Source organism: Symphalangus syndactylus, chromosome 19 (genome assembly GCF_028878055.3).
Source record: "Symphalangus syndactylus isolate Jambi chromosome 19, NHGRI_mSymSyn1-v2.1_pri, whole genome shotgun sequence".
Lineage (NCBI taxonomy): Eukaryota > Metazoa > Chordata > Mammalia > Primates > Hylobatidae > Symphalangus > Symphalangus syndactylus.
The window spans coordinates 91,064,862-91,082,663 of NC_072434.2; the positions used below are offsets into that span (position 1 = coordinate 91,064,862).

Below are 17,802 nucleotides of genomic sequence, written 5' to 3' on the forward strand. Positions count from 1 at the left end.
CCTGAGTGTCACAGCTAAGATCCAACACCTCTGCTGGTTTCCATGACAACTACCATCAGCTACAATCATGCCGAATCAAGAACCAGAGGATTCGGTGACTTTGCCTTGATTCTGTGGCCAGATTATTCGCGATTTTAAAAGGAAATGCATAGTGAGCCCCTGTCTCTGCTGTGTCTTCAGTTGTCCCTTGAAATGTGGATATCTTGACAAGAGGCCAGGGCCTATCCTATCTCATCTCCCCGAGCTGGTGTCCTTCCCAGTTGAATTTCTTCTGGCGCTGGTGAGATTACTTGGTGACCCAGTTCCAGCTACACAAGTTATGCTGTCGTGATTGCTGGGGGTAATTGCTCAAATTAGCTCTGATTTGTTTCATAAACAGGCTCTGTGGCAGGCTCATGTCGCTTTTTCCCCAAAGAAGACATTCCAGTGACCGGGCCTTCACTGACAGCTTGCTCCTCTACCTCTGGGTCAGAGGCTGTGGGTGTCAGGGCTGGGACAGGGGATACAGAGAATCTGTCTCTCAGGAATGCCAAGTTGAGGTCCTAGACTGGCTAGGGACTCTTCCTCCATCCCTCCCTTCTTCTCTCCTTCCCTCCCTTCCTCCCTCCCTCCCTTCCCCTCTCCCTTCCTTCCTTCCTCCCTCCCTTCTTCCCTTCTTTCCTTCCTCCCTCCCTTCCTTCCTCCCTCCCTCCTTCCTTCCTCCCTCCCTTCCTTCCTCCTTCCCTCCCTTCTTCCCTCCCTTCTTCCCTTCCTTCCTCCCTCCCTCCCTCCCTTCCTTCCTCCCTTCCTTCCTCCCTCCCTCCCTTCCTCCCTCCCTCCCTTCCTTGCTTCCTTCCTTCCTCCCTCCCTCCCTTCCTCCCTCCCTCCCTTCTTCCCTCCCTCCCTTCCTCCCTCCCTCCCTTCCTCTCTCCCTTCCTTCCTCCCTCCCTCCCTTCTTCCCTTCCTCCCTTCCTCCCTCCCTCCCTCCCTTCCTTCCTCCCTTCCTTCCTTCCTCCCTCCCTTCCTCCTTCCCTTCCTTCCTTCCTCCCTTCCTTCCTCCCTCCCTCCCTTCCTCCCTCCCTCCCTTCCTTCCTCCCTTCCTTCCTTCCTCCCTCCCTTCCTCCCTCCCTCCCTTCTTCCCTCCCTTCCTTCCTCCTTCTCTTCCTTCTTCCTTTCCTTCCTCCCTCCCTCTTTCCCTTTCTCCCTCCCTCCCTTCCTCCCTCCCTCCCTTCCTTCCTCCCTCCCTCCCTCCCTCCCTCTCTCCCTTCCTTCCTCCCTCCCTCCCTCTCTCCCTCCCTTCCTTCCTCCCTCCCTCCCTCCCTTCCTTGCTTCCTTTCTTCCTCCCTCCCTCTCTTCCTTGCTTCCTTCCTTCTCTTTCTTGCTTGCTTGCTTGCTTCAGGGTCTCACTCTGTCACTCAGGCTGGAGTACAATGGTGCAAACACAGCTCACTGCAACCTCAGCCTGCTGGGCTCAGGTGATCCTCCTACCTCAGCCTCCCAAGTAGCTGGGACTACAGGTGTGTGCCACGAACACTTGGCTAATTTTTTCTATGTTTTGTAGAGATGAGGTCTCACTATGTTGCCCAGCTGGTTTCAGACTCCCGGGCTCAAACAATCCTTCCTCCTTGGCCTTCCAAAGTGTTAGGATTACAGGTGTGAGCCACCATGCCCAGCCTTCGATACACTTCTTGATTGAAGGAAGACAGCCACCTTTTACTGAGTACCTATGATGTGCCTGGTGCTTGCATGTATGTCATTACTTTGGAGGCAGAATTGCAGAGTGCTCACAGGCAAGAACTCCAGTATCAGAAAGACCTGGACTAAATCTCAGCTCTCCCACTTACAGTACTAGCCGTGGAAACTTTACTTGTTACTTAACTTTCCTGAGCCTCAGTTTTCTCATCTGTAAAGTGGGAATAATAATAAATCACCTCATCAGGTTGTTATGAAGATTAAATGAGATCATGTATATAAAACACACAGTAAACATTCAATAAAGTTAGCTATTATTATTCCAGTTATTAGCAGCCACAAGACATAGGACATTGTTATACAGGAAGTTTAAATCTTGAAAAGGAAAAGTTCTAGAAAGTATAAGCCTGAATATAGCACCTCCTCAAATAGTGTTTGGATCAGTGAAAATGCTATTGCCCATGGTGGCTCACACCTGTAATCCCAGCACTTTGGGAGGCCGAGGTGAAAGGATCACTTGAGGCCAGGAATTGGAGACAAGTCTGGGCAATATAGCGAGACCCTGCCCCTACCAAAAATTAAAAAATTAGCCAGGTGCCATGGTGCACACCCATAGTCCTAGCTAGTTGGGAGGTTGAGGTGGAAGGATCACTTGAGCCTGGGAGGTCAAGGTTGCAGTGAGCTGTGATCATACCACTGCACTCCAGCCTGAGTGACAGAGCAAGACCCTGTCTCTAAAAGAAAACTAGAAAGTGCCACAGTCTGAGTTGTTGTGGGAAGTCAGGGACTCCGAACGGAGGGACCGGCTGGAGCTGCAGCAGAGGAACATGAATTGTGAAGATTTCATGGACATTTATCAGTTCCCAAATAATACTTTCATAATTTCTTATGCCTGCCTTTACTTTAATCTCTTAATCCTGTTATCTTTGTAAGCTGAGGATGTACATCACCACAGGACCACTGTGATAATTGTGTTAACTGTACAAATTGATTGTAAAACGTGTTTGAACAAATAGAAAATCAGTGCACCTTGAAAAAGAACAGAATAACAGTGATTTTTTGGGAACAAGGGAATACAATCATAAGGTCTGACTGCCTGCGGGGTGGGCAAAAAAGAGCCATATTTTTCTTCTTGCAAGTAGGAGAGATATCGCTAAATTCTTTTCCTAGCAAGGAATATTAATATTAATACCCTGGGAAAGGAATGCATTCCTGGGAGGAGGTCTATAAACGGCCGCTCTGGGAATGTCTGTCTTATGCGGTTGAGATAAGGACTGAGACACACCCTGGTCTCCTGCAGTACCCTCAGGCTTACTAGGGTGGGGAAAAGCTCCGCCCTGCTAAATCTGTGGTCAGACCGGTTCTCTGCTCTCGAACCCTGTTTTCTGCTGTTTATGAAGACAATACGTGCACCGCTGAACATAGACCCTTATCAGTGGTTCTGCTTTTGCCCTTTGCCTTGGGATCTTTGTTGGACCCTTATCAGTAGTTCTGCTTTTGCCCTTTGCCTTGGGACCTTTGTTGGACCCTTATCAGTAGTTCTGCTTTTGCCCTTTGCCTTGGGATCTTTGTTGGACGCTTATCAGTAATTCTGCTTTGCCTTTTGTCCTGTTCCCTCAGAAGCATGTGATCTTTGTTCTGCTTTTTGCCCTTTGAAGCATGTGATCTTTGTACCTATTCTCTGTTCTTACACCCCTTCCCCTTTTGAAACCCTTATTTGAGGCTCAGGTGGGCATCAGGGTCCTACTGATAAGTGATATCACCCCCAGCGGCCCAGCTGTAAAATTCCTCTCTTTGTACTCTTTTTATTTCTCAGCCGGCCGACACTTATAGAAAATAGAACCTACGTTGAAATATTGGGGGTGGGTTCCCCCAATATCAGTGAACTGCCCTTGGTGCTCGGCATGGAGACTGTATATTCCATGCTTACCATGTGCTGGGCATGGTGTTCGGCAACATGGTCCATGACCTTATGAAATTTAAAATCTTGTTGCGGAGACAAGGCCAACAAACATAACATTAATCAGCAAATCAAGGCAGGACACATTGCTGAACTCTACTTCTGTAGCAAGTGCTATGTGAGTTAAGAGGGAAAAGTAATAACTCAGCACCCGTTATGCTCTAGCTCCTGGATTGAAAACACCACCTTATTTAAGTTTTCATTAATTCTATAAGGTAGACTGGGTGTACCCATGTAAGGCATGAAGAAACTCTGGCTCAGCAAGGTTCAGTGACTTCCCAAGGACACACAATTACTAAGTGGCTGAGCCGGAACTTGAGCACAGCCTCCTGGCTCTGAAACCCTGCCAGAATACATTCTCCCAAATCAAAGCAAGTATCATCGATTTTGTTTTGTTTTCTTTTGTTGTTGTTGTTGTTGTTTTGTTTTGTTTTGTTTTTTGTGTTTTTTTGAGACAGGGTCTCTCTCTGTTGCCCAGACTGGAGTGCAGTGGTACAATCATAGCTCACTGCAGCCGTGAACTCCTGGGCTTAAGCGATCCTCCCACCTCAGCCTCCTGAGTACTTGGGACCACAGGTGTGCACCACCATGCCCGGCTAATTTTTCAAAATTTTTTCGTAGAGATGGGGTCTCACTGTGTTGCCCAAGCTGGTCTCAGACTCCTGGCCTTGAGGGATTCTCCTGCCTCAGTGTCTCAAAGTACTGGGATGACGGGCATAAGCCACCATGGCCAGCCCATCAATCTCATTTTCTACAAGAGGAAGCAGGAGGTCAGTGAGGTAAGGGACTTGTCGGAGGCACGGAAATAGTAGCGGGCTGGGGTTTGGGTGCAGGCCTGTCCATCTCATGATCTCATGATCAAGGATGCCTCTTACAGCCTGTCGTGGGTACCCTTCCTTCTACCAGGCGAGGGACCTGGCAGTTCTGCACTGGGTCTCTGGAGTTCATTTGACTGATAAAGAAACTGAGGCCTCCAGAGAGGCTTTTTCTAGTCCAGCCTCCTCACTGTCAGTCACACCCATTTGCCTTGGCGTGGCTGCCCCACACCTGCCAGGCTCCCTCTGCACCTGCGCCCCCTATATTCAAGCTCACCTGCAAGACCCACCTGTTCCTCAAGACCTGGGCTGTGGCAGCCTCTCCAGCTCTACTTGGGGACCTGGGGGCTCCTGAGAGCGTGTTTTCTTGGTTTTGTTTTTGTCTTATTTTGTTTTGCTTTGAGATAGAGTCTCGCTCTGTCGCCCAGGCTGGAGTGCAGTGGCGCAATCTCGGCTCACTGCAGCCTCCACCTCCCGGGTTCAAGCGATTCTCCTGCCTCAGCCTCCTCAGTAGCTGGGACTACAGGCGTGCGTCACCCGCCCGGGAGGGTGTTTTTAAGTGTTCAGGTACTATAGCAATGAACATTGATCATTTTCCATTTCTTGGCTCCTGGGAGCACTCAGTCAGTGTTTGCTGAAGTGATGGGAAAATCAATGAAGAAGCCACAGCACCGGCAGCCAGAACAGGATCCCGCTGAGGACTCAGACCAGGGGCGTCACCTGTTGCTCGCAGCGGAGGGGAACGAGCCTCGCCTTTGGCCTTGGCTCGGCAGCGCCACCTCGTGGTTTCCAGAAGGAACAGCATCATGCTGGGCGCAGGGGCCCTGCCCGGGGGTGACGACAGGCGCGTGTGTGGTGAGGGCGGCCCTGCACCTTGCCTGTCAGCTGTATGGAGGTGCCCAAGCTCGCTGGAGGAAAACAATGCTGACCAGTGGCCCGAAGGGATTTTCCCGCATCCACTGGGAATGGGAAGGATCCTGTCAAAAATCCAAAGGGAAATGATACAACCAGGAAGCCTTGGTGCCCTTACAGGAAGAGATGAGCCCGTTTCCCACGCTGTCATCTGGAGTGAGGACACTCACAACCACGGTCACACACCCGGGAGCCCTGCCCGGTCTCACCTGCCCGACATCCCTCGGGAGTCAGAGCAGAGGCGCAGGGGAGGGCTCCGGCCTCCAGAGCGTCGCCCTGCAGCCGCAGGGGAAGGGGCAGAAATAAGCCACCTTCTCTCCAGAACGCTGCTGCTCAGGAAGCCGCTGGGGAAAGCACCTCTCTGATCCGGCCCCGAGGGCAGCGCCTTCTTTCTGGCCTGCTGCGTCAAGGTTTTCTCAGCCGCACCCTCATCCAATCGGTATTCACAATCCAACTATCACATGTTTATTAGGGGTTTTGTTGTTGGTTTAAACGTTTCTTTTCTTTCTTTCTTTTTAAGAGATGAGGTTGGCCCGGCACCGTGGCTCACGCCTGTAATCCCAGCACTTCGGGAGGCCAAGGCGGACGGATCACAAGGTAAGCAGTTGGAGACCAGCCTGGCCACTATGGTGAAACCCCATTTCTACTAAAAATACAAAAATTAGCCGGGCGTGGTGGTGCACGCCTACAGTGCCAACTACTCAGGAGTCTGAGGCAAGAGAATCACTTGAACCCAGGAGGCAGAGGTTGCAGTGAGCTGAGATCGCGCCACTGCACTCCAGCCTGGGTGACAGAGAGACTCCATCTAAAAAGAGAGAGAGAGAGAGAGAGATGAGGTCTCGCTCTGTCCCCCAGGCTGCAGTGCAGTGGTACAATCACTGCAGCCTCGAGCTCCCGGCTTATGCGATCCTCCCGCCTCAGCCCCCTTAGTACCTGGGACCACAGGCACTGCCACCATGCCTGGCTCTCTTATCCTTATTTAATTCCTGTAAACAAATAGATATCAGCAATCTAATTTGGACGGCTTAGGTCTCAAGAGAGCTAGTAAATGCGTCTGACAGTGCTTGCCCAGATATTCCCACTGAACATCAGTTTCCCTGCCTTGATTCTAGCGTGCATCCCTGGGGAGACAGAGGACGTTGCAGTAAACGGGTCTGGTAGAATTGTGTAAGCCAAGGAGGATGGCAGTCCCCCTCATCACTGTGCCTACCTACATGATGCTCCTGATGGGTGTTCAGAACTCATTCTTACCCAAAGGGCTAGATGATGGTGCAAATCAATCTTTCTTTCTTTCTTTCTTTCTTTCTTTCTTTCTTTCTTTCTTTCTTTCTTTCTTTCTTTCTTTCTTTTTCTCTCTTTCCTTCCTCCCTCCCTCCCTCTCTCTTTCTTTCTTTCCTTCTTGAGACAGACTCTCACTCTGTCACCCAGGCATGATTTCAGCTCACTGCATCCTCTGCGTCCTGGGTTCAGGCAATTCTCCTGCCTCAGCCTCCCAAGTAGCTGGAAGTACAAGCGTGCGCCACCATGCCCGGCTACATTTTGTATTTTTAGTAGAGACGGGGTTTCACCACGTTGGCCAGGCTGGTCTCAAACTCCTTGCCTCAAGTGATCCCCCTGCCTCGGCCTCCCAATGTGCTGGGATTACAGGCGTGAGCCACCGCGCCAGCCGCAAATACTTCTTTACTGATTCCTTAGGTAACCCTTCACCTGTGCTTAGACCACCAAGGGTGGGCACCAGGAAGCCCCATCTCCCTTTCCTACTCATTCAGTCTCCACTCTCCCAGCTTCCCTCCCACAGCTTCTGCGTTCCATTTGCCTTGGACCCACAGATGCCTCAGGGAGGGGCACCACGAAGGCAAACCAACCTCTTTCACATCAACATCCATTGCCACCTGTTAGGAAGTGTCAAATGGTGTTCTGCATGCTAGAAGATCCCCTTTCCACGGGGTGCCTGTGAGCCTCCTGCTATAGGACAAGAATTCTGTATGGCCCACCCAGGGAGGAGCAACTGAAGGAAAAACAGCAACTGTGGCTCTCCGTGCCTATGTTGGATTATGTCCCATAGATGCCCCTTACATCTTCTAATGAGGGAATGGCCAGTGGGGCTCCTATTTGCTAAATGTTTCTGCTGCTGGGCTAAAAACCGCTTAGGTGGCTGGGCCGGGTGGCTCACGCCTCTAATCCCTGCACTTCGGGAGCCGAAGTGGGAGGATTACTTGAGTCTAGGAGTTTGAGACCAGCCTGGGCAACATAGTGAGACCCCCATCTCTACAAAATAAATAAGTAGAGTTTAAATTAAAAAGAGAAAAAGAAAAAGAAACATGCTTAGTCTACTTCTGAGAATGGTCTCAGGAAGAGAGTGAAACAGATGGGCTCGGTCTCCTGAGGGAGACAAACAGGGCTTCAGGCAGGGCTTAGGCTGGGGACGCTGTGTGGAGCAGTCACTGGCTATTTATAGTCCAAACAGTAGGAAGAGTCCTTGTGAAAATGCCCACAGGTGCTTTGATCTGGGACGCACACAGGCCAATCAAAATACGCCGCCTTCGGGCAAGAGGAGCCGAAGAGCTCCATCTAGTGACCCCACAGGTTCCCCTCCTGAAGGAAGCGTTCAGTGAGGAGAAACCAAGACCCAGCTCACAGTGAGGACCGGAGAGAAACCTTGGTAAGAGGCCCTGGAAGCGAAACACAAAGCGAGGAAGGACAGTGCACGGGCCTCAGACGCGAAAAACAGGGGTCGGAGTGCGCATCCTACAGGTTGTTGATAATTACATGAGATATTTCCTTTTTATATGAAATGTTTTATGTTCATAAACAAAGATAACAACTACATAATCTTCATTAACTCAGGGATCCAGCTCTAATTATGTGACCCAGTGTGTGCCAATATATTTATCATTTTGTTTTATAAGCGACATCTTTTTTTGTTTGTTTTTTTTTGAGACAGGTTCTCACTCTGTCACTCAGGCTGGAGTGCGGTGACGCAATCTTGGCTCACTGCAACCGCTATTTCCCAGGCTCAAGTGATTCTCCTGCCTCAGCCTCCTGAGTAGCTGGGGCTACAGGCGCATGCCACCACGCCCAGTTGATTTTTTGTATTTGTTTTGTTTTGTTTTAGTAGATACGGGGTTTCGCCATGTTGGCCAGGCTTGTCTCGAACTCCTGAGCTCAGGTGATCTGCCTGCCTCGGCCTCCCAAAGTGCTGGGATTACAGGCATAAGCCACTGCACCTGGCTCAGTAAGAACTATTTTGGAAATGACATTTACATTTGTGTATGTGACAGATGTATATGCAATAGGATGAAGAAAGGCCCAAACCCAGCATAATGCACCATTTCCTGGAATATTAATACATGCCAGGCAGCCTAAAGGTATGTCTCGTGACAAGCCTGGGTCCGGATGAAAGCAAACCTGGATTCCTCATGCTCTGCATAGATTCCTGGAAGGCAGAGATGAGAGTCACTATCAGGCAACCAAAATATAGTTTTCTCTTATGACTTTGAGTCACCTCACATATGGAATTTGGAAACTTACATATGCAGGTGACAGTTGGCAACAGCAGAGTGTGTCTCACAGCTAGATGTGGGTGTGTAATTAGCTGGAGGCAATGCATGATTAAATCAGTATGTTTCATTAGGTGTCACATATTAATCCTCCTTACTCGTCTTGAGAATATTTTAATTTTCATAATGAAATTATTCTGATTATTGTTAAGTTGGTATAAAAATAATTGCAGTTTTCACCATTGAAAATAATTGTGAAAGCCATAATTACTTTTGCACCAATATATAGAAATAACTGTTATATTTGTCATGCAAAGAAATTTTAATTTTTTGAAGTTATTTTGAAGTAATCTTAGACATTATATCATTTCATCTTTTAAAAAATTCACTACATATCTCTAAAAGAAAATAATTTTAAAAATTTAACTGAATACAATTGCCATACCTAAAAAAAATTAATACTTTAATATCATCAATATTCAGTGTTCAAATTTTTCCAGTTGGCCCATCAATTTTTTTCAGATGTCACATTTTTATAAATTAAAAAAGATCTATTTGTTTCAATAAATGTTATTAGAATAATTGAATATTTGTATGGGTAAAATGAATCCTGACACCCTACCTCACACCATAAAAAAATTTCAAGATGAATCATAGACCTAAATTTGGAAGGTAAATAATAAGGTTTTTAGGAGAACGCGATTTGTGTTCTTCCAAACTCAGCTACTTGGGAGGTTGATGTGGGGGGATTGAGTAAGCCCAGGAGTTGAGGCTGCAGTGAACTATGATGGTGCCATGGCACTCACTCCAGCCTGGGTGACAGTGAGACCCTGTCTCAAACCGCCCACCCCCCGAAAAAAACCCAAAATAGTTTTTATTATTTTTTACTATATTTTATCTGAACCCAACAGCAGTTTAACAGATTTGGGTAGGCAAATATTAAGCAGAAAACAAAAGGCACAAACCTTAAAAATAAAATATGTTGAGCTTCATTAAAATTAAGAAAGTTGTTTCAATAAAATGTACCAATAAGATATTAATACTTAAAACAGGGGCAGGCATGGTGGCTCATGCCTGTATTCCCAGCACTTTGGGAGACTGAAGCAGGTGGATCCCTTGAGCCCGGGAGTCTGAGACCAGCTTGGGCAAAGGGGTAAGACCCCCATCTCTACTAAAAATATAAGCATTAGCCAGGTGTAGTCATGTACACCTGTGGTCCCAGCTACTCAGGATGCTGAGATAGGAAGATCACCTCAGCCCAGGAGGTTGAGGCTGCAGTGAGCTGAGATTGTGCCATGGTACTCCAGCCTGAGTGACAGTGGGACCCTGTCTCAAAAAAAAAAAAACAAGAAAGAAAAAGGAAGAAAAAAAAGGAGTGAAAACGGATGTCATAGACCAAGAGAAGATTTTTGGTGTCCATATATCTGGCAAATGACTCAATGACTCATATCAAGTATATATGAAGAGCTACAGCAAGTCACTAAGAAAAAGACACACAACTCAATTAAAAATTGGTAAAAATTGGGTCAGTTGTGGTGGCTCATGCCTGTAATCCCAGCACTTTGGAAGGACAAGGCAGGAAGATGGCTTGAGCCCAGGAGTTTAAGACCAGCCTGGGCAACATAGGGAGACCCTGTCTCTACAAAAAAAAAAAAAAAAAAAAAAAATTAGCCAGGCATGGTGGCATGTGCCTGTATCCCAGCTACTCAAGGAGGCTGATTGGTTTGGCTGTGCCCCAACCCAAATCTCATCTTGAATTCCCACATGTTGTGAGAGGAACCTGGTGGGAGGTAATTGAATCATGGGGCAGGTCTTTCCCTGCTGTTCTCGTGATAGTGAATGAGTCTCATGATTTCTGATGGCTTTAAAAAGGGCAGTTTCCCTGCACAAGCTCTCTTCTCTTGCCTGCCACCATGTGAGACATGCCTTTCACCTTCCACTATGATTGTGAGGCCTCCCCAGCCATGTGGACTGTAAGTCCATTAAACCTCTTTCTTTTGTAAATTGCCCAGTCTTGGGCGTGTCTTTATCAGCAGCATGAAAATGGACTAATGCAGTAAATTGGTACCAGTAGAGTGGGGCACTGCTGAAAAGATACCCCAAAATGTGGAAGCAACTTTGAAACTGGGTAACAGGCAGACATTGGAACAGTTTGGAGGGCTCAGAAAAAGACAGGAAAATGTGGGAAAGTTTGGAACTCCCTAGAGACTTGTTGAATGGCTTTGACCAAAATGCCAATAGTGATATGGACAATGAAAAACCCAGGCTGAGGTGGTCTCAGATAAAGATGAGGAACTTGCTGGGAAGTGGAGCAAAGGTGACTCTTGTTATGTTTTAGCAAAGAGAATGGTGGCATTTTGCCCCTGCCCTAGAGATTTGTGGAGCTTTGAACTTGAGAGAGATGATTTAGGGTATCTGGTGGAAGAAATTTCTGAGCAGCAAAGCATTCAAGAGGTGACTTGGGCACTGTTAAAGGCATTCAGTTTTAAAAGGGAAGCAGAGCATAAAAGTTGGGAAAACCTGCAGCCTGACTATGCAATAGAAAAGAAAATCCCGTTTTCTGAGGAGAAATTCAAGCCAGCTTCAGAAATTTGCATAAGAGAAGCCAATGTTAATCCCCAAGACCATGGGGAAAATGTCTCCAGGGCACATCAGAGACCTTTGTGGCAGCCCCTCCCATCACAGGCCTGAAGGTTTAGAAGGAAAAGATGGTTTCATGGGCTGGGCCCAGGGTTCCTCTGCTGTGTGCAGTCTAGGGACTTGGTGCCCTGCATCCCAGCTGCTCCAACCATGACTAAAAGGGGCCAAGGTACAGCTTGGGCTGTTGCTTCATAGGGTGGAAACCCCAAGCCTTGGCAGTTCCCACATGGTGTTGAGCCTGCAGGTACACAGAAATCAAGAATTGGGGTTTGAGAACTTCTTCCTAGATTTCTGAGAATGTATGGAAATGCCTGGATGCACAGACAGAAGTTTGCTGCAGGGGCGGGGCCCTCACGGAGAACCTCTGCTAGGGCAATGCAGAAAAGAAATGTGGGGTGGGAGCCCCCACACTGAGTCCCTACTGGGGCACCACCTAATGGAGCTGTGAGAAGAAGACCACTGTCCTCCAGACCCCACAATGGTAGATCCGCCGACAGCTTACACTATGTGCCTGGAAAAGCCACAGACACTCAATGCCAGCCCATGAAAGCAGCTGGGAGGGAGGCTGTACTCTGCAAAGCCACAGGGGCGGAGCTGCCCAAGACCATGGGAGCCCACCTCTTGCATCAGCATGACCTGAATGTGAGACATGGAATCAAAGGAGGTTATCTTGGAACTTTAAAATTTGACTGCCCTGCTGGATTTCAGACTTGCATGGAGTGTGTAGCTTCTTTGTTTTGGCCAATTTCTTCCATTTAGAATGGCTGTATTTACCCAATGCCTGTATTTACCCAATGCCTGTACCCCCATTGTATCTAGGAAGTAACTAACTTGCTTTTGAATTTACAGGTTCATAGGCAGAAAGGACTTGCCTTGTCTCAGATGAGACTTTGAACTGTGGACTTTTGAGTTAATGCTGAAATGAGTTAAAACTTTGGGGGACTGTTGGGAAGGCATGATTGGTTTTGAAATGTGAGGACATGAGATTTGGGAGGGGCCAGGGGATAAATGATATGATTTGGCTGTGTCCCCACCCAAATCTCACCTTGAATCCCCACATGTTGTGGGAGAGACCTGGTGGGAGGTAACTGAATCATGGGGACAGGTCTTTCCCTGCCATTCTCGTGATAGTGAATGAGTCTCACTAGATCTGATGGTTTTAAGAAGGAGAGTTTCCTTGCACAAGCTCTCTTCTCTTGCCTGCCACCATGTGAGATGTGCCTTTCACCTTCCACCATGATTGTGAGGCCTCCCCAGCCATGTGGACTGTAAGTCCATTAAACCTCTTTTTTTTTTTTTTTTTGTAAATTGCCCAGTCTCAGGTATGTCTTTATTGGCAGTGTGAAAATGGACTAATACAGAGGCTGAGGTAGGAGGATCACTTGAGTGCAGGAAGTTGAGGCTGCAGTGAGCTATGATTGCACCACTGCACTCCAGCCTGGGCGAAAGACCGAGACCTCATCTCAAAAAAAAAAAAAAAAAGGCAAAAACACTAAAATCACTTGGAGGCCTTTAAAATATACTGATGCCCATTGTACAGCCACTGTTATAATTTGTCTAGGCAAAGATCATCAATGGATGCTAAAACCATTGAACCAGATATTCAAACAGCCTCCAAGTATCTCCCTGCAGATCACTTAATCCATTACAAAGGAAAAAAGAACCTTTGAAGTGGATAAACATGGAAGACATCACCTTAATCAAATGATTACACTTAACATCACCGACAAGACCAAAAAAGCTAAGGGGAAAGAGAAGACTTGAACAGGTACCTCACAAAAGAGGATACCCAGGCTGGGCACGGTGGCTCATGGCTGTAATCCCAGAACTTTGGGAGGCCGAGGTGGGCAGATCATGAGGTCAGGAGATCAAGACCATCCTGGCAAACACGGTGAAACCCTGTCTCTACTAAAAATACAAAAAATAAGCTGGGCATGGTCTTGGGCGCCTGTAGTCCCAGCTACTCAGGAGGCTGAGGCAGGAGAATGGTGTAAACCCGGGAGGCGGAGCTTGCAGTGAGCCAAGATCGCGCCACTGCACTCCAGCCTGGGCGACAGAGCAAGACTCTGTCTCAAAAAAAAAAAAAAAACAAAAAAACCCTAAACTGACCAGGCACAGTGGCCCATGCCTATAATCCCACAACTTTGGGAGGCCAAAGTGGGTGGATCACTTGAGGTCAGGAGTTCGAGACCAGCCTGGACAACATGGTGAAACCCCATCTCTACCAAAAATACAAAAATAAGTTGGGTGTGGTGGTGCATGCCTGTAGTCCTAGCTACTCAGGAGGCTGAGGCAGGAAAATTGCTTAAACCCGGGAGGCAGAGGTTGCAGTGAGCTAAGATTGTGGCATTGCACTCCAGCCTGGGAGACAGAGTGAGACTCCATCTTACAAAGAAAAAAAAAAAGGAAAAAAAAGAATAAAAATTACACTAAAAACTATATTCATATGACATAGTGTTATACAGCAATAAAAGTAACGAATTACTGATATATGCAGCAATATGGATGAATCTTACAGACATTATGCTGAATGAAAGAAACCAGATACAAAAGAGTGCATACTGAATGATTCCTTTCTTTTCTTGAGACAGAGTCTCACTCTGTCGCCCAGGCTGGAGTGCAGTGGTACGATCTTGGCTCACTGCTAGCTCCGCCTCCTGGGTTCAAGTGATTTTCCTGCCTCAGCCTCCCGAGTAGCTGGGATTACAGGCATGTGCCACCACACCTGGCTAATTTTTGTATCTTTAGTAGAGACGGGGTTTCACCACGTTGGCCAGGCTGGTCTCAAACTCCTGACTTTAGGTAATCCACTCACCTCGGCCTTCCAAAGTGCTGGGATTACAGGTGTGAGCCACCGCGCCTGGCTGAATGATTCCTTTTATATGAAGTTCAATAAATCAGAACAGTGGTTACCCCTGGAGAGGATGGTGCTGAATGAAAAGGAGTACAGGGAAACCCTCTGGGGTGCTGGGAACATCCTGTATCTTGATCTGAGTGGTGGTTACAGGGTGCGTATATATATTAAAATTCAATGATTTCTACATTTCAGGGTAATGTATTTTAAAATTTTATTATATTTATTTTATACCTCAATAAAGAAGAAAAAAAGAATACAGATGCTAACTTGAAGGGAATACTAGTGGCCAAAGATGGGACAATTTGAATATCAAGAAAAATGTTGACCGTGATATATTGAAACATGTTAAATAAAAACCTATCAGTTTATAATAATTCTAAAAATGTTACTTGATCTGTTACCATCTTGAAAATTGGTAAAAAGAAAAAATCAGGTATTTTTTCCTGTTTTTCCTTAGCAGTAATATTACAGAGTAAACAAATAGTTGATGAGGAAATTATTTTCCCAACTTCCAGCTGATAAATACAGAAGGAACAATAGAATTAGAAAACTGCTGGCCGGGTGTGGTGGCTCACACCTATAATTCCAGCACTTTGGGAGGCTGAGGTGGATGGATCACCTGAGGTCACGCATTCAAGACCAGCCTGGCCAACATGGTGAAACCCCATCTCTACTGAAAATGCAAAAATTAGCTGGGTGTGGTGGCACGCACCTGTAATCCTGGCTACTCAGGGGGCTGAGGCAGAAGAATCGTTTGAACCCGGGAGGCAGAGGTTGTAGCAAACCGAGATCACGCCACTGCACTCCAGCCCGGGCAACAGAGCGAGGCTCCTTCTCTATATAAATAAATAAAAAAGCCTGGCACAGCATGTCTGGGCTGAAATTAAGGTGCAGACCAGGCTGAGTTCCCATCTGGAGGCTCTGGGCAAAATCTGCTTTAAAACTCATTCTTGTCATTGGCAGAATTCAGTTCCTTGTGGTTGCGGGACCCAGGTTTCCTGGTTTCCTCGCTGGCCATCAGCCAGCAGCTGCTTTCAGCCCCTAGAGCCTCCCTGCACTCCTGGCCCTGGGGTTTCCTGTATCTTTAAGCCATCAAAGACACATTGAGCCCTTCTTGAAATTCAAATTTCTGGCTTCCTCCATCTTGACCTCTATGGATTTAAATGGCTAGGCCCATTTAAGTAATCTCTCAAATTTAAGATAATTTGAGAACTTAACTACATCTGTGAAATTCTTCTTGTCATTGAAGGTCACATAGCCACAGGAGCGGCTGCTCCTCATATTCACAGGCTGTGCCTACATTTACAGGAAGGAAGTGACACAAGGACAAGGGTCGTTTGGGGATCACCTCAGAATAGTTCCTACTAAAATCACCAATGTAGGCCGGGCGCAGTGGCTCACACTTGTAATCCCAGCACTTTGGGAGGCCAAGGTGGGTGGATCGCTTGAGGTCAGGAGTTTGAGACCAGCCTGGCTAACATGGGAAAACCCCATCTCTACTAAAAATACAAAAATTAGCCAGGCATGGTGGCGCACACCTGTAATCCCAGCTACACGGGAAGTTGAGGCAGGAGAATCACTTGGACCTGGGAGGTGGAGGTTGCAGTGAGCCAAGATTGCACCACTGCTCCAGCCTGGGCGACAAGAGCAAGACTGTTAAAAAAAAAAAAATCACTGATGTAGTATTCTTGCCAAAATTTTTAAACCTAGATCCAATTCTGAGGATATGATCAGACAAATCCAGATTGTGTGACATTCTACACGTCAACTGGCCTGAACGCTTCAAAAATGTCAGTCATAAAAGATTTTTTTAAAAGAGGTGACTCTTCCAGACTCGAGGAGGTTAAACAGACGTGACAACCAAATGTATAATCCTCGACTGCAGCCTGGATTTAAAAAAATATTATGAGACATTTTCAAGACAACTTGAAATGTGAATATATTCCAGCTATTAGCTCATATTATTGTAACAATGTTAGATTTCTTCAGTGTGATAATGGTGCTGTGATTATGTAGGAGAATGACTTTGTTCTCAAGAAATAAGTAAATGCTAGAAAATTTTAGGGGTGAAGGTCAGTATATTTGCAACTTTTAAATGGTTCAGAAAAAAATATATATATGGAGATAGAGAAAAACGGTGGCAAAATGTTAACAATTGGTGAATTAAGAAGAGTATGTGGGTATTTATTGTATTATTATCATTTTTTAATCTTTCTGTGGACTTGGAATTTTTTTTTTTTTTTTTTTTTGAGATGGGGTCTTGCTCTGTCACCCAGGCTGGAGTACAGTGGCATGATCATAGCTTACTGCAGCCTTGAACTCCTAGGCTCAAGTGATCCTCCCCTCTCAGTCTCCTGAGTAGCTGGGACTACAGGTGTGCACCACCACTCCTGGCTAATTTTCCTATTTTTCTGTAGAGTCAGGATCTCGTTATGTTGCCCAGGCTGGTCTCAAACTCCTGGGCTCAGGTGATGCTTCTGCCTCAGCCTCCCAAAGTGTTGAGATTATGGGCGTGAGTGTGCCTGACCTGACTTGAAGATTTTTTAAAAATAAATTTCAGAGAGAAAAAGAATGTGGTGTAAAATCATCTTAATGGTAAACTTATTTTCCATCTCTCTGGTTCTTTCTATAGTGAGGCAGTACTGAAAGAATGTAGCAAGTGAGTTGAGCAATTTCAGACATTCAGACTGCGTCCGGAATTGGTGGGTTCTTGGTCTCACTGACTTCAAGAATGAAGCCATGGACCCTCGCGGTGAGTATTACAGCTCTTAAGGTGACACCTCTGGAGTTGTTCGTTCCTTCTGATGTTTGGATGTGTTTGGAGTTTCTTCCTTCTGGTGGGTTCGTGGTCTCGCTGGCTCAGGAGTGAAGCTGCAGACCTTCGTGGTGAGTGTTACAGCTCATAAAAGCAGTGTGGACCCAAAGAGTGAGCAGTAGCAAGATTTATTGCAAAGAGTGAAAGAACAAAGCTTCCACAGTGTGGAAGGGGACGCGAGCGCATTGCCGCTGCTGGCTCGGGCAGCCTGCTTTTATTCTCTTATCTGGCCCCACCCATGTCCTGCTGATTGGTAGAACCGAGTGGTCTGTTTTGACAGGGTGCTGATTGGTGCGTTTACAATCCCTGAGCTAGACACAAAGGTTCTCCAGGTCCCCACTTGGATTAGCTAGATACAGAGTGTCGACATAAAGGTTCTCCAAGGCCCCACCAGAGTAGCTAGATACAGAGTGTCGATTGGTGCATTCACAAACCCTGAGCTAGACACAGGGTGCCGATTGGTGTATTTACAATCCTTGAGCTAGACATAAAGTTTCTCCAAGGCCCCACCAGAGCAGCTAGATACAGAGTGTCGATTGGTGCATTCACAGACCCTGAGCTAGACACAGGGTGCTGATTGGTGTATTTACAATCCCTGAGCTAGACGTAAAGGTTCTCCACATCTCCACCAG

At 46.9% G+C, this 17,802-nt stretch overlaps 1 long non-coding RNA gene across 1 annotated transcript; it reads left to right on the forward strand.

Moving 5' to 3' along the window:
* The first annotated feature begins 5,276 nt into the window (after positions 1–5,276).
* LOC134731926 (uncharacterized) lies at positions 5,277–17,235 on the forward strand. Its single transcript, XR_010114653.1, has 3 exons — positions 5,277–5,797; positions 5,879–5,955; positions 16,988–17,235. It is a non-coding gene; the product is annotated as an uncharacterized lncRNA (long non-coding RNA).
* The last annotated feature ends 567 nt before the right edge of the window (positions 17,236–17,802 follow it).